The 16,551-nt window shown below is 44.6% G+C and overlaps 1 protein-coding gene and 1 long non-coding RNA gene across 7 annotated transcripts in view; one reads left to right on the top strand and one right to left on the bottom strand.

Moving 5' to 3' along the window:
- LOC147701399 (beta-1,4-galactosyltransferase 3-like) overlaps positions 1 to 10,575 on the bottom strand; it is a 243,792-nt gene extending 233,217 nt beyond the window's left edge. Inside the window, exon 1 of one of the 5 annotated variants that reach the window (XM_086930078.1) lies at positions 10,405 to 10,575. The gene's annotated coding sequence lies outside the window, so the exon portion shown is untranslated. Of the gene's footprint in view, positions 1 to 9,078; positions 10,268 to 10,404 lie in introns of those variants that run through there. The other 4 variants (XM_086930079.1, XM_086930076.1, XM_086930080.1 and 1 more) reach the window with 4 other exon arrangements.
- A 29-nt stretch (positions 10,576 to 10,604) lies between these two features.
- LOC147701398 (uncharacterized) overlaps positions 10,605 to 16,551 on the top strand; it is a 53,339-nt gene continuing 47,392 nt past the window's right edge. For both annotated transcript variants that reach the window (XR_015297459.1, XR_015297458.1), the window contains exon 1: positions 10,605 to 10,748. This is a non-coding gene — a long non-coding RNA (uncharacterized LOC147701398). The remainder of the gene's footprint in view (positions 10,749 to 16,551) is intronic.

The following is a 16,551-nucleotide window of genomic DNA, read 5'->3' as shown; positions in this document are numbered from 1 at the left end:
GGGGAAGTTACTTTCAAGACAGAGAGGTTGCTCCTGTATATACATGCGATTCCGCCACCTTTTTTATTGCCAGACCTGTCAAGTCTAGTGATGTGGTAGTTGGGGGGGGACCAAAATGTCCATTATAGGTGTAGAAGATTCTGTTAGCCATGTTTCAGTCATGATGATTAAGTCAAGATCCAATTTTAGGATGAGATCGGCGATAGCGGCGGAGTGTCTAACGGCTGATCTGCAGTTGAGGAGAGTGCATTTGAGACGGGGTGTGTCGAGGGTGGAAGGGTGTTCTAGAGCGAGGGGGACTTTACTCAGGTTACTATGGATAGCGATTCTGTTGTTCAGCGTGGGGGGTCTAAGGGGATTAGAGTGAATCGTGGGAATGGCAGTGAGAGTGTCGGGTGTGTTGCTATGGGGAGCTGAGTCATAGGAGCGGAGGAGGGTGATTGTGTCTAGGTCCGAGAGAGGGTTGCAGGAGCGATGGGGGCGGTTTTCACGATTGTGAACAGGGATTGAGGTCCAGTGTGGTGGTGGTCGAGTGCGAGAGTTCGCCGCCCGGATGGAGGACCAGTTGGGAGCGGAGATGATGGAGGAGGCGCGTGAGTGGTGTCTGGGATGTGTGCTGAGTAATTGTTTGATGATGTGGATGTCCTGTTTGATCTGGTGGAGGGTGTTGGGTGAAGGGTGACTGGAGCGTGATAGACAGAGTAGTTGTTGTTTGATGATGTCCATGTCTTCTTTGAGCTGGAGGAGAGAGGCCGTAATGTGGTCCCCTGTGGGAAATGTGTTGGAGGTGGGGATGGGAGGCTCGGTCGTAGGTGACATAGGGGAGAGGTTGGTAGTGTGGATGAGAGTATTGGTGGTAGGCGTGGAGTGTAGGGTGGAGGATGTGCGTTTATTAGTGGTGAAGGGGGTGGAGGTTGGGTAGTGGGGGGTGAGACTGGGGGGCGTAGTGGGATTGTAGATGGTACTTTTTTGAAAGGGTGGAGTTGAGTTGATGGAGGTGGTGTGTTCTGTGTGATTAGTTAATGGGTGGAAGTGGGGGCTGAGAATGGGGGGGGATAAAGGGTGGGGTTTGCATTTGTGTGTGTCAGTCTGATGTTGATCGAGGTTAGACGGGTTGCGGATGGGAGCTGTGGTATCAGGGGTGAGAGGAATGAGGATGAGAGGAACGGGGATGAGGGCTGGTGTGTGGGGGGAAGGGGTGGGGTAGTTGTTTGTTTGGGGTAGTTGGTATTTCTATTGGTATCTGTGAGTTTAGGGGACAGAATCTCGACTTTTTCCTGAGTGAAGTATCACCATCCGTAGTAGCTTTTTCTTGTTCTCCAAAGAAGGCCTTCAGTTTCAATTTCCGACAAAATTCAGATATCTCACACTTGGTTTTAAAGATATCCAAGTTTGGTGTGGGTACAAAGCCCAGGCCCTTGTTGAGTACTTTCACTTGATCTTGAGTGAGTGTCCTTTCTGTTAAATTAACAATCAGGTCGCTGTGCTCGGTCCCGCTTTGGCTTTGGTGACACTCCTGGTCTGTACTTGGCGTGGTTGGTCGGACCAGGTCACTCCTCTGCCTCTTTGTCTTTGTGGAGCACGGCCCCCTCCTAAAAAAGGACGTTGATTGAAATTGGGTCCTAATTGTTGTTGTTGTTGGTGATTTATAGGGGGGCCTTGGAAGAAAGGAGGCATCCAGTTCTGAAAGTGTGGGTTGTATGATTGGAAGGGCATTGGGGGGCCCATTTGGTAGTGTGGCCACATATTGTTACCTCTACGGTTGCCCCGTTTGTTAAAGTTGCCTCTTCTCCTATTGTTATAGTGGTCATCCCCACCACTATCAGACCCATCCACTGAAGAGCCACTGTTGGTGCTGTGATTAGAAGCATTATCATTGCTCTTGAAATCTTTGCTACTATACGGATGTATCCGTTCGATCGAAAACCTCTTTAGCTCCTTAGATAGTTTTTGGAGTTTTTGTTGTGTGAGGTATTCCTGGTTATCGCTCATTTCCTTATTAATTTCATCCAGCTTGCGTTTGTAGATGCTTATATCTACCATGGTGTTTAGTTTGGTCTCGATTACTTGGATTTTGACCTGCAATTCGTCTGTTAGTCTTGTAGCTGTTTTGATGATAAGTACTAAATAATCCCTGGTACACTTCCACGAAATCGATGACCAGTCTTTCCTAAAGGCTAAGTCTTTGAGAAAGATTCGTGGGCTGTTTGTCACCCAAAGGCCTCTGGGTGCAGCATTTACGCGGAGATATTCTGTCATAATGATGCCATGTACTGCGGTTCTTATCTGTTCTTTCTTTAGCTCTGTACAGTCCAGCTTCCAATCATATCAAGAAAATAATCAATAAACACTGGCGAATCCTTACCTCGGCGAATCTATCATGGCCTAAACCGAGATTCTCCAATAAAAGGACCCAGAACCTCAAGGACATTCTAGTACACACTAGACCGCAATTGGAGCAGAGAGCAAAACAAACACAACTTTGGGACCTTCCACCTGTCCAAGGTCACTTCCCTTGTGGGAGTTGTTCGGTATGCCCCCTCACAACCCCCACGAAAATGATTCAATTATTACCAGATCTGAAATGGTACATTAGAACTCATACTAATTGCAATTCCAGCCACGTGATCTATATGATCACGTGTCCCTGCAATATGCAGTATATTGGAATGACATGCAGGAAGATACGGCAAAGAATCTGTGAACACAGAAGTAATGTCAAGTGCAAGAAAGCAACAACAAAAATGGCCAACCATTATTTGGAGAAGGGACATACTGTGGAAGACCTAAAATGGGTCATCTTAGAGACATTGAGCAATAAAGATCACAATGCGGAGCGCATCTTGTTCGAAAAGGAACAGAGATGGGTTCATCGTCTGAAGACAGACCAATGGGGATTGAATGATAGTGTCCCATGGCTGAGCCTCTACAGATGAGCTGTCCCCCTGAGAATCTTGCTAGCAGCTGTGAATAAGAACTAACAAGTATATTCATAATACCACTATATATGGTTTATTTTACCAATCATAATACTACCTCCAATACCTCAATAACAATACCCATCCATTTGATAATTGACACCAATACGGGAGTCTTTCTTCTACTGGTGACATTAATTCTCCCTATAACAACTACCACCAATCTGTATAAACCCACCACTATTTTACCGATTAGGTATAATCTATACTTCGTGACTAATATCGCATCTATTTTTTGCCGATATTTCTCTTTACCAATGAACACTCTATTAATCCCCAGGAGTCTTTTCTCCATTTCCACACGGAAAATGACCATTTAACCCGGCAACGTAGGCTACTGCCGTATCCGGGACCGCGAGAGGCAGAGACAGCACAAGCTGCATGTTCGCGAGCGGAGCAACGAGGTATGGCGCGGATAGACCGAACGACCGAGTCACTGAACGGAGATAAGTATCCATCCGCTCCTTTAACTTAATCTTACTCCTGTTTCTGTAGGAGCCCCTCCTTCAAGCCTCTGGGTACCCGTGAAATGTTAAAAAGTAACTAATGGAAGGTATGTGTTTTGAGTATACTTTCGGTATCTGGGGTTAAATCACAACAGCCTCCTGATACTGTTGCTTGTAGTAACAACACCTTTTAATACCCCAAACTTATGTTGGAGATTAAATAGCTTTCTACCTTACTAAGATTCCTTTTGAAACCAGACCTTTACGTATCTTACTGAACAATAAGTATTTTGAGGAACCCTAGGGAGATGCATGAACTCTAGAGTTACCTTTACCTCCTGCCATACACCTTTGGAGGTTCCCAGCCATGACTTGTTTCCCAGTACTGAGTATGTGGTTTATGTCCCCTAGAGATAGGGAGTTTGATAGCGTAGTTTTAACTCTTGAGTAAAAACCTATTTTTAATTGAAGTTTTGTACTAATCCTTATGACCCACACCCTAGCAATACTATTCCTTTTTTTCACTTATAGGTCCAACCTTGACCTTCATTAGAGAGTAGACCTTAGTCACTCTCTTCACCGAACTCACCTGGTCCTGAAGAAAGCCGCACCGACCCCTTGGGCAATAAGGCTGAAACATGTCGACCATTTTTTGTACACAGGAGGATTGAATATGTGTGAATCCTAATAATTTCCCCAACGTATTCAACCATATCCTCTATCATCAATTCAATCCCGGTCAATAAAATTATTTCTTCCCCGGCATGATTGGATTGTTTTTAAGAAATTCACTCTCACTTCACCAACAATCACTGATCACTACTGTTTTAACCTAGGGTGTTCTCCTCCAGGTGGAGTGTGCATACCAACTGACCCCGTGATTCTGCACAGACGTGTAAACGAAGGCGGAGAATAAAGATATACCGCCCATACCACCATGACTACACGTGTATGAGGGTCTTTTAACAAGGGTCATTCTAGTAAGAACTGTACCCAGGTTATACAGGACAAGTGATCCCCCCTTCCCCCCTTTTGATTAATAGTATTTAAAGCCAAGGAACTTGGTGGGATCACTAATTTTCCTTCTCCCCATTCTTGATTGCTACATGGATGAAGACATGGCAATGTTTCTTTAAATGTAGATAACATGTTACCATATAGGCGTCAAAAGAAGGACACAGCAAATAAAACAACAAGCACTGGCGTTGCCAATAGGTCTCGCAGTAGGAAAGTTGGAGCTATTACAATTGCAAATAACAATGCCTTTTATTTTTGTTTTCATTTTCAAAACATAAAGGGCTTTGTCATTTACAAAACCAATAGCTCCAACTTTCCTACTGCGAGACCTATTGTGCACTGCACAGTGTGGGTGAAAGTGGCACTGCGTGTGTGTGAGTGGCTTTGAGTGGCGTTGCGTGGGTGTGAGTGGCGTTGCGTGGGTGTGAGTGGCGTTGCGTGGGTGTGAGTGGCGTTGCGTGGGTGTGAGTGGCGTTGCGTGGGTGTGAGTGGCGTTGCGTGGGTGTGAGTGGCGTTGCGTGGGTGTGAGTGGCGTTGCGTGGGTGTGAGTGGCGTTGCGTGGGTGTGAGTGGCGTTGCGTGGGTGTGAGTGGCGTTGCGTGGGTGTGAGTGGCGTTGCGTGGGTGTGTGGCGTTGCGTGGGTGAGTGGCGCAGCGTGGGTGAGTGGCGCAGCGTGGGTGAGTGGCGCAGCGTGGGTGAGTGGCGCAGCGTGGGTGAGTGGCGCAGCGTGGGTGAGTGGCGCAGCGTGGGTGAGTGGCGCAGCGTGGGTGAGTGGCGCAGCGTGGGTGAGTGGCGCAGCGTGGGTGAGTGGCGCAGCGTGGGTGAGTGGCGCAGCGTGGGTGAGTGGCGCAGCGTGAGTGAGTGGCGCAGCGTGGGTGAGTGGCGCAGCGTGGGTGAGTGGCGCAGCGTGGGTGAGTGGCGCAGCGTGGGTGAGTGGCGCAGCGTGGGTGAGTGGCGCAGCGTGGGTGAGTGGCGCAGCGTGGGTGAGTGGCGCAGCGTGGGTGAGTGGCGCAGCGTGGGTGAGTGGCGCAGCTTGGGTGAGTGGCGCAGCGTGGGTGAGTGGCGCAGCGTGGGTGAGTGGCGCAGCGTGGGTGAGTGGGGTTGCGTGTGTGAGTGGGGTTGCGTGTGTGAGTGGGGTAGCGTGTGTGAGTGGGGTTGCTTGGGAGAGTGGGGTTGCTTGGGAGAGTGGGGTTGCTTGGGAGAGTGGGGTTGCTTGGGAGAGTGGCGTTGCGCAGGAGAAATGCTGCTGCTGCTAATTAAATATAAAAAGTGTTTAGGGACTCACCGCTGCCGAGAGTAACAAGGCAGTGCTGGGAGGGGGGCTGCGCACCAACTGAAGTGCTCTGGTTGCATGGCCTGCGGCCGGCCGTGTGAAGTGATAAGCCTTTGAAGTACACAGGCATGGTGTGAGAGGTCTGGCAGGGAACAGATGGCCTGGCTGTGAAGCAGGGGGCCGGGCAGCGCTGGGGAAGCCTGTGGGAGGGTGATTGATGCCTTTGATGTGGGGAGGGAGGAGAGCCTTTTGCGAGCCTGCAGGAGAAATGCTGCCGATGCATGCGCGTGCATGTTTAATCACGTGATTCACGTGAACTTAAAGAAAACCGCGGCTGAAAGCCCGTGGTTTGAAGAGGATTTTGGCCACTTGAATTCTCGTTCCCTCAATGCGCTTGCGCGCATTTTAGGTCACGAGACATAAAAATTAATGTACTACAAGTGATAACTAAATTATTATGAGATTAAAGGAGAATCACATAACTAAATAGATGGTCTTTGAGAAAGCAACATAAACTTAATACAATACTCTTACAACAATAATCTGGCAACTACTGTTTACCACAGCGTTTCCAGGAAAATAAGATACAAACATATGCAGACACACTCTTATTCAAGCAGGGAACTCGAGCAAACTTACGTCAGGGGTACATATATATATATATTTTTTTTTTTAATTCAGGCAAGAATGTAGGAGGGAAACCACATAAGACAGTACAAAAAGGGGTGGTGATGGACGGAGCATCTGAACCAAACACTCCCACCCAGTCAACAGATCTGGGTTTAATCCATCACCGTTCTTTAGCCCACTCTGCCACCCCAGTTCAGACATGGCCATATGCAAATCAGTCTGACCCTGTGCCTCATGGGAACAGTCCAGCCCGAACTGCCAAGCCATGCCTTCCATGGACCTGATTCAAGCCTTCTAGGACCTGGCATTACAGCCGTCTTCAGCCAGGCTTGCTTGAATCCAGTGGCAAGCAGGCAGGATACAAATGTTCACGTTACCCGTAAATAGAAAACAAAGCTCGTAGAGGCAACACAGTATTGCTTTATCCTGCAGAAGTTGGCTTAGACCCTAATAGGTTATTATTACTTTCTGTAGTTGTACTGGCGGCTTACAGTATTACTAAAACAATTTTCAGAGTGGGAGTCCTGACATCAATGTTAGATCACTGAAGTCATAGGGACTGTAAAAACCCAAGCGACACACAGAACAAGAGCAGCAAATGAGCAGTGTCTGTTCAGCAGGGAGAGTTGCAGGTTCAATGTGCAGCTGGTAGAGTTTTGGAACACACTGTCATAATGTTATTACTAAAAACATGGTGTGGTAGCAGACTGTAATTTACAAACAGCACACTGACATTAAAACAGCCACTACATTTGCACAGAAAATTATATAGTGCACCATGCATTGAAATCGGATTTCTGTGAACTTTTATCATTTATGGATCACTAAGAAAAGTGGCTTGATCCTATTAAAATCTTTGTTTCCATCACACTTCAGAATGACAGAAAAACGTGCATCCTGTGCTTTGTTAACTGCAGATATATTTTAAATATTTGCACAGTTCAGTTACAAGTATTCAAATAATGTGTGTTAGAAAACAAAAGACACCCTGCAGCCTTTCCTTTCACACGCCTTGCGCCTTAACCAGACTGTCAAATACATCCAGGCCCGATTCTAGCGGGTGGGGCAGGACCACCCAAACAAGAGCCTTGGCCCTCGCAGTGAGGGCTTGAAGGCAGGCGCGCAACGGCATTGGGCTCAAACCTCAAAGGGCTGTCTGTGTGTACGTGCGCCTAGGCTGAGACAGCTTTCCGGGCTCACACACACTTTGAGATTATCGCAGCAGCACCAGAGTACTTCGCAGGTCTTTAAAAGACCATTTACATGTTAACGAGGCTTTGCTTATTTTTTTCACCCCTTCATCTCCACATGGGGAAAGGCGACAAATTCTTTCTTTGACATGAGTAACCTTTGCCTACTGTTCTGCTGCGTGGATATTTATTTTTCTATGCAGCGCAGGAGAAAAAAAAGTTTGTTTACTCCTATTCACCATTCCTGACCCCTGAGCTGCTCATCACATCAGGCTTTGACACAAAGTTTGATTAATGGAGTAGTAGGTAAGATAATGTGTTACTATTTGTTTTTCTTTTAAAAATATGCACAGGCCCAGCAGGACACATACTTCGTGTGCGCTTCATTTAAACAGTTTTTATCATTATCATGGCTGATACAGGACAACAATATGACAATACAAAATGCCCAGATAATGCTGGCGATTAATGATCCTACAGGAGAGCAATAATTTGTATGCTAGTAGTTTTGAAATGCAGATGAACTATATTTTATGTGGAAGCTCAGTGGGTTACTGCCTTTGTCACAGGAGATCCTAACATAGGACAGTGACCAATGAACTGTCACTAAAGAGCTGCATACAAACATGAATGGTATAGTTAGAACTTTGCTTTTTTTGTGATATAGTTAGAACTTCCTCGGTCTTTCATTATTCTTATGTTGCTAAAATTAGTATGTTTGGGCAGATATAAATTTTTATCAGTAAAGCTGACCCCCATGGAATACTCTTTAAATCCTAAGGTTGTTTCCCCAGACCAAACCCTTTTAAAATATACTGCCCACCAGTATGGATGCCATGTGATTCATACACCTTGTAATCCTCGTTGGCTAATGTGACATTCCCTGTAGACTGATTTACATACTTGTATGATTCATTGTCTTTGTATAATGTGTGCATGGTGTAAAGTACTGACACACTACGCTGATATGAGTATCAATATACAACAAATGAAATGCATATGAGAGAGGGGCTACGTAAAGATGAGGGACATGGTTGGAGGGTGGCAGTGAAGGAATCCCAGGAGGAGGTAGTGGGAGGGGCTATAGAGCGATGAGGGGCACAGTTAGAGTGTGCCAGTAAGGGAATCAGAGGAAGAGGTCATGGGATGGAGGGGGGAGCTAGGGAGACATGAGGGGCACTGGTGAAGGGTGGCAGTGAGGGAATCAGAGGAGGAGGTCATAAGGGGGAGAAGCTATAGGGAAATGAGGGGCACATGTGGCAGTGAGGGAATTCTAGGAGGAGGTCAATAGGGGGGGCATGGAAGGATGAGGGGCACTGTTGGATAGTAAAAGGTATTTACGGAGAAAGAGGTTATTGGTGTGGCGTCAAAAAAGACTTTTGCATCAGCGCTGAAGCCGGCCTAGTCATGGCCTTTCCGGTTTTCTTTATTTAATTAGCAGTCGTGTCTTAAGGGCTACTGTGGAACATACTTTAAAGTGCGTGCTAAATATATTTACTGCTATATTCAATGTTTTAAGTTTGAAGGTGATGTTACTGTTTTTACCTGGAAAATTGAAAGTGGAGCCCGATGGTGCCTGATATGGTCAGCTGTGAGATAAGGTACATTGTAGAGGAGTAGTGGATATTCAAGCCTGTAAGCGAGTGCGTTGTAGACTCCAGGGTCTGGTGGAGGTAGTAATGAAGAGGGATTCTCCCTGAAGGCTCGCACAGAGGGAGCTCATGAAGTGTCACTTGCCTGATACTCTCACCTCAGAAACCTCCTCTTCCATTCAAAGGAACATTACATGGAAAAAATACTTTTTGAAAGTGATAATATTTAGAAAGAGATTTAGAAAAGAGTGTGTTTTACTGGGCCTTGTAAGACTAAGAATAGATAAAGGAGGGCCCTGAAGCAGGCCTGCCTAGACATATGCGACAAGTCGAGCCCGCGGTGGCCCACCCAAATGCACCCTTGGCCCGCCCAAATAAAAATTCCTGGAGCCAGGCCTGAATAGCTTGCTTTAAAAAACCCTTTTACTTTACAGAAAAGGAAGCACTAATGTCCGTGTTAAAAAATTCGCAGCAATTCGACAGAAGACTTAGCTTTCCATATACACCGACAGCAAATATAACAAGATAAATGTAAAGGACTCTTTATTCCTCATTCACCATAGTAAAACTCCAGCATGCTTCTTTTGGGGTTCAGCAGCACTCTGTGCCCCCACTTCCAGGGCTATGATGTTGGCTTACATTCACCCTTCCATTCTTCCACATCCAGGTTCAAGAGTATACTGTAATCTCACAGCCGAGTCACAAATGTAGGTCCCCCCTCCCCCCCCCCCCCCCCCCCAATACTTTGTGTTCATCTGCTGTCCGAGAGAACAAAACATGAGACGGCACTTTAGGAAAGCGTGAGGTTCCCAAGATGTAAACTTAAATGGCCTCTCGTTTCCAGACCAGTGCACTTTAAGTGCGGGGTCTGAGCAAGACCTACCCTATAGCGGGCGAAAATCACGTCCATCCGTGCCAAGCCCTGCCACGAAGGGATGCGGGAGCCCGGACACACCGCGCAGCTCGTTGGACTGCATTGTAGTCCGCACTCACCGCGCTGGTGGAAGTCCTGGGCAGGGGGACGTTCCTGTGGCAGCAGACAAATAGTTAAGGATGGAGCCGCACGGTAAGTCTAACCTCAAAGCCAAGCTGCGCAGAGAATCAGACGGGTACAGGGCGGGGCGTCGGCCCGTTCCCCAGAGTGAGACAGTGGAAGAGATGATGCGCGTCCGAAAAAATGTATGGTCCGGGTGGATCTCGGTGGGGAACAGCGCCTCCTGCGCTGCTGCTGGGCGGAGTCCAATCAGGCTACGGCCGCTTTGGTTACAAGGCTACTCACCGATCTAGCTCCGCTTTACGAGGGTCATCAGGATCTTCCCGCTCCCTCGGACCCGTGCGCCGACTCACTGACCTCAAAAACCAAACCCATCCTTTGAAAAGAAAGGTCCGCCTGCTCACAACAGATGGAGGCGACCAGCAACGCAAACTCTTCGCAGGGGGCACGTGCGCCCCTCTGAAAGCCAGCCATGACCAATGAATAAGAAGCAGACATTTCCTAAGCCAATCACAAGCCCCTGTATTTTTTCTGAAGAGAAATATCCAATGGACTTTCGGAAGAACTCTTCTAACCAATAAATGCTCCCCCCCAATATGTGGTCATCGGGATGACGGACTTTCCTTACGGTAAATAATACGTTTCCTGGCTGTTGCCCTGTTATTCGAGAGAACCGTTAGAGTAGAATTATAACAACGTATTTCAGAATCTTTCTAAGAACTGACTTTCTGCGCAATTATTGTTAAATACAACCTACTATTTGCTACACTTACACATCCCAGTCAGCTGTTCAACATAAAAACAAGCATTGGCATAGCCGATATGTCTCGCCTTTGGGACATTATAAGTGTTTAGCCATGCAACAGTTGATGTTGCATCAAGGATATTGAGCTGCATAACTAAATACTTATAAGGTCCCAAAAGCGGGACCTAGTGGCTATGCCAATGCTTGTTAACCTTCTCTACTGATTCCAAATGTTAGTGTCTTTTTATATGAAACAAACAATATTTCTTTGGGGCTGGGTGGTAAATGTCCATTTCAAAGTCTTGCATTTGAACGTGACAATTTGGTAGTCTTAATACAATATCTGTCTTTTGAAACCCTCATCCTGTTGCAGGTTTCTATCTTAACTGTTGTTTAGCAAAGAAGCTAACGGTTAAGTGGGTTACAGACTGAGTTTCCCTTGACAGGATGTGATCTAGATGTAAAGTTGTTGGTACGGTTGTGCAATCTGAACATTTGTGTGCTAATCCCTGCTTCCCCGTCCAATTTGCGTAATAATTGGTAAATTACTTCAGCTCTCTTTTTCCTTAGTTGCACTGTTAAATTAACGTGGAGGTGCCTAGAATTTGTAAAATCAAACATTTAAATTGAACCGATGCAGTACCTGCTGTGCAGGGCTGTGATTCTGACTACGAATAAATATCTTTATTTAAGAATCTCAATTGTATAAACTCCTAAAGGTGGAAGAAGAGTACAAACACCAATGGAAGATAGTAGGGTTACTAAGAGAGAGCAGCAATAGAGTAAGAAACAAAGAAAAGATTGACAGAGAAAGGAAAGAACAGGGGTATAAAATGGCAGAATCTAGAAATAGAAGAAAGAAGACAACAGAAACTGTGGATAATAAAGTGAATCAGCTCCTGGTACTGCTAAATGTAACATCTGCTTAGTTGTGCACGCTAAATTAGCACACAGACTGGTTTAATAAGAATGCTAGAGATGGGAACTACTGTGCTCTGCCTATTCAGTCAAAACATTTCACCTGCTAAGAGTTGGTGAAATTTTGTGTAAAAAATGGGGAATTGACATTGGAATTTTTTTACAGCAACATTGATTTCGCACTGTGTTTTCTATTTCCATTAGGCCACTCTGGTCCTGCTAGGATTACCACAGTATTCCCATTTCCAGAATTACCAATAATACGTGACGTATCTGGGATCAAAATTTTGCTAACATTCGTGCGAAGAATTTTCAATTATATTAAGGACACGGAGGCGAGGATTATGCTTCTCATTTCTTTTACTGAAACTCACAGCAACCTATGAAAATACGTATTTTTCATTCAATAACAGTAAACAAACTACATATCCCATCATGACATGTACTTAGGCACGCCCCCATAGTCCATAAGAACTCCTTGCGTGCAGCCATCTTCCTCTTTCTTTGAGGCGAACAAGTCCAAAGTAACTTGAAACTTCATAACTCCTCCAACATGGAAGAAATAACGCAACATCTCAGGTTGAATATCCTGGCAATCTTCTACGTTCAGTCTGCTTTCTTGTCTGAACCTGAAATAAAGGAGATGAGACCGTAACCACCGAAACAACTGGGTGGGCAAGCAGGTATACAAGTAACCATGCCGGGTGGGATAATCCTCGCCTCCGTGTCCTTAATAGAATTGAAAATTCTTTGCACTAATGTTAGCAAATTTTTGATTCTATTACAGAACCGGAGGCTTCAGATTATGCTAGTTTAACGCTTATTGAAAACAACAGAGGTAATATCCCCCACCGGCTTAAAGTAATACGTCCTAAAAGTGGACTCTGAGGACCAATCTGTACTATGCATAATGTCCTGGATGCTGGAACCCAACATGAATGATTTTGAGGCCATAGCGCCTCTCACAGAATGAGCACCAAATATGGTAATGTCAATGCCAGCTTCTTTCATGATATAACGAAGCCATCTGGCAATGGTGGCAGCCGCCACAGCTTTAAACGGTTTTTGCAAAGCAATTAACAATTGTGAACAGCCCTGAGGCCTAACGGCCTTTGTGCATTCCTCATACGTTTTTAAACATTGAACTAAATACAACTTTTCATTATCAGGAAATGCATTGTAATTAATATGACGTGACATTGTCTTTGTGCGTCCTGTAATGGTAAAGGAAACTCCTTCCTGAGTGAATACTCTACCTGTTACGTCGAGAGCTCGCACGTCCGACGAACGCCTACATGCTGAAAGGCAAAGTAACATGGCTAACTTGGCCGATAGCTGTTTCCTATTTAATAGAGCAACTTGCAAACTACTGGGTGCATGCCTAAAGGTTTCCCGTCTACCTGTACATGCCCTTCTGAGATGGCGGACCAGAAGTTATTCACCGATCTGTAAGCCAATCCGTCCGCTGCCTTATCTTGTCGATCTCTCACCCCTCCTTCATACACCTCCCACCCTTAATCAGTACTCAGTCGGCACCTTATCTTCTTGGAAACAATACACAACACTCTCTCAGTGCCTTTAACAAAACATGTTTTTGAAATAATGGTATTTATTTTATCAAAAGTATGAAAGGCGGAGTTGGATAACAGCATATAAACAGACAGTTTCAACGTAGAAGATTCAAAGAGTAATACAAACGTAATGTACATTTTGGTAAAGGAACTATGCAGATTCTAATATGAAAACACAATTACAATCTTCATGTGAAATTTTACAAAGATCGCTTAGGATAATAAAGAAAGTGGACTAAATCATTGCTATAGATTTCTGTGCTCAAAATAAATTCGTAAATACGCAGCCTGTATGCCGACAGGTGTACTGTCCACCTGCTGTTGACGCATGTTGTTATTACCCTTTAATTTTAATTTTTTTGCACTACTCAAAGAGCAGTGAGGTGACGCTCCTCTCCCTTAGTGGAGGAGCCACCACTGGCAGCCGCACTGGTCGCACCGCCCTAAAGGTGGCCCTGAATGTAACAATTTTTAAATATCAAATTCTAGAATAGGCGCCCATGTTCCTTGCATGCAGTTGGGCACAGTGCACTTCTGCTAGTATATTGATATGTGTTGTACATTTGATTTAATGTTGCCCACAACACACCCTTTTCACCTCCCTCCATTAGCTTTAGTTTTAAATGAAAGCACTAATCAAAGGGTCAGGCACAACGTAGAGTAGCAAGTGGACACAGACAGGGAAGACTCGTCTATTTTCTTTATTAGAGAGAGTCATTGCAATCCTCTGACTGAAGGACTGTAGATGAGGGGTTCTACCCCAACATTGTTAAAACGAGTATTGCCTAGCCCAGAGTGTGTGTCTCTTATACCTCAAAACGCAAGAGACACCTGTGTGCTTTGCCAGCACTTGTTCTTCGAATTGATGTTTGTTTCTGGCGCTTGAATTAGATGCAGCTTCCTCTCGCAAATTTCCAGAAGGATGACTCACTCATAAAAAAAGCTTTACAATTCAAACTGTGATCTTTATAACATAAAAGGCAGAGGTTCTTATCTCTATATGTTTAATGATACTCTATTGCATCGTAAAAGTTTCCTTTCAGCTGCAGAAAACGTGCCCGTCTGGTGCCAGCGAATCACAGGCGTCTCAGAAGCGATCGCCGCTGTGTGCCAAAACACACGTAGTGACTTTCAATATGGAAGCATTCCGGCCTCACGAGTACGTTGTATTATCACTGACAGTTTTATATCGAGCAACTCCAAGAAGGTGTACATATAGGTTTATTGAAGCATAAAGGAACAACCCCCAACAGCTGGCTCTCACAACCTCAGCTGCCTTCTACTGGACTCCACAAGCCGGATTCCAAGAGTGGAAGCTTGCAGTTGCCAGGATAAGTAGCACAACAAGAATATAACATATCCTTCTTTAAAAACAAACAAAAATATATTTATAAAATAAAACTTAAAAGGTTAACCACAAGAGTAATCTTGACGTTTTTTAGGAACATTCCTGACATGAGTACTTGGTGTTCTGACTGTGGATTTGGTACAAACATTAGGAACATTCCTGACACGAGTACTTGGTGTTCTGACTCTGTGATTTGGTACAAACAGGAACCTTAGAACGTCCAATGGAAACACCTTTGGCATCATTACTCACAACAGGACTATATATATCCTTAGATAACCACTCATGAACTTCTGTTTCATTATATTTTGTCACTCGATTGGCATTCCACAACTTGCCATCTGAAAATTTCAAAAGATGACCCTTGATAGATATATTCTTCTAGGGTTCTGATAATTTAGAACCACCTTTGTGTTGTAACGTTCCCAACTGTACTCTCACATAATCATCTACCTCAAATCTTTGAGAATCTTTGAGTATCTTATTATTTATGTCTGTCTTCATAAGAACTTTGATAAGCTTCAATTTTAGATCTTATGGCCTTATCATCAATAATTGTCCTGCCACATCTTCCCATCCATGCAGGAACAGCAATAGAACAAGGAACCCTACCCTTGAGTAAACAAAAAGAAGTTTCACCAGTAACAGAATGTTGCCTGGTTCTGTAATTCCACAACATTTGTTTTACTAAATATTTCCAATTAACTTGATTGTAAATAGCCATTTGTATACGTTCACCCAAAACACGGTTAAACCATTCAATGAGGCCATTTCCCAGAGGATGATAAACCGGGGTCTTCAAATGCTTGATGCCCATGTTTTGAGAAAACTACTGAACTCTTCTGAAGTAAATTGAGGTCCATTATCTGATAAAATCTCTGCTGGACAACCTTCTCTCCTAAAAATTTCTTCACAGAAATCAATTGCAATGTCAGTTTTGACCTCTCGCACAAATGTCACCTCAGGCCATTTAGAGAAATAATCCATTAAAACAATGGCAATTCTGCTACCAACTCCAAGAATGTCAAATGGACCACAAATATCAATTGCCAAACTTTCCCAAGGAAGTTTAGGCCAATCCATATGATGAATGGCAGTTTCCTTCACCATATGGGTCTTGTCACTGCGAGAACATTCGACACAATCCCTCACAAACCTTTCCATCTGCCTGTCCATTCCTGGCCACCAAAAATCCTCCCTAGCCTTCCTTTTCATGGCTGACATACCACCATGGCCTTCCTGTAACAATTTTAACAGTCTAGATCTCATCGTAGAAGGAACTATCAACTTGTCATTTCTTCTCAAAATACCATCCACAAATGATAACTCATATCAGACTTCTTTATATGTACGTATGTCTTCATGGGACTTCCACCCCTCTTTTAATGGAAGACCCTCAACTACTTTTTTAGTAACAACGTCATCCAAAATTGCCGATTTCCAATCTGACTCTTCTATGGCTTGACACACTTCAGCCAATTTGGCCACAACCCATTCTTCCTCATCGTTATAAAAACTTTCCTGATTAACTTTATCCACTGGAAGACGTGATAAACAATCTACATTTATATTCCTAACCCCAGGTACATATTTGATGCTAAAGTGTTACTCTTGTAAAAGATAAATCCATTTGGCTATTCGTGGTGTGGCCCTGACTGCTCCTGAAGTAGAAAAAATGTTGATTCATTGTTTGTGGTCTGTATGGAGTTCAAACCTCATTCCACAGATAAAATTACGAAACTGCTGCACACCCCACCAACATGGTAATGCCTCTTTTTCGATGGTGGAATATGTGCTCTCCGCCCCTTTAAGTGTTCTGGAAGCAAATGCAATTACATTTTCTTTACCAT

Source organism: Lissotriton vulgaris, chromosome 7, assembly GCF_964263255.1.
Source record: "Lissotriton vulgaris chromosome 7, aLisVul1.2, whole genome shotgun sequence".
NCBI classification, from domain to species: Eukaryota; Metazoa; Chordata; class Amphibia; order Caudata; family Salamandridae; genus Lissotriton; species Lissotriton vulgaris.
Note: the sequence above shows the minus strand (reverse complement) of the source record. Positions and strands in the feature narration are given on the sequence as shown.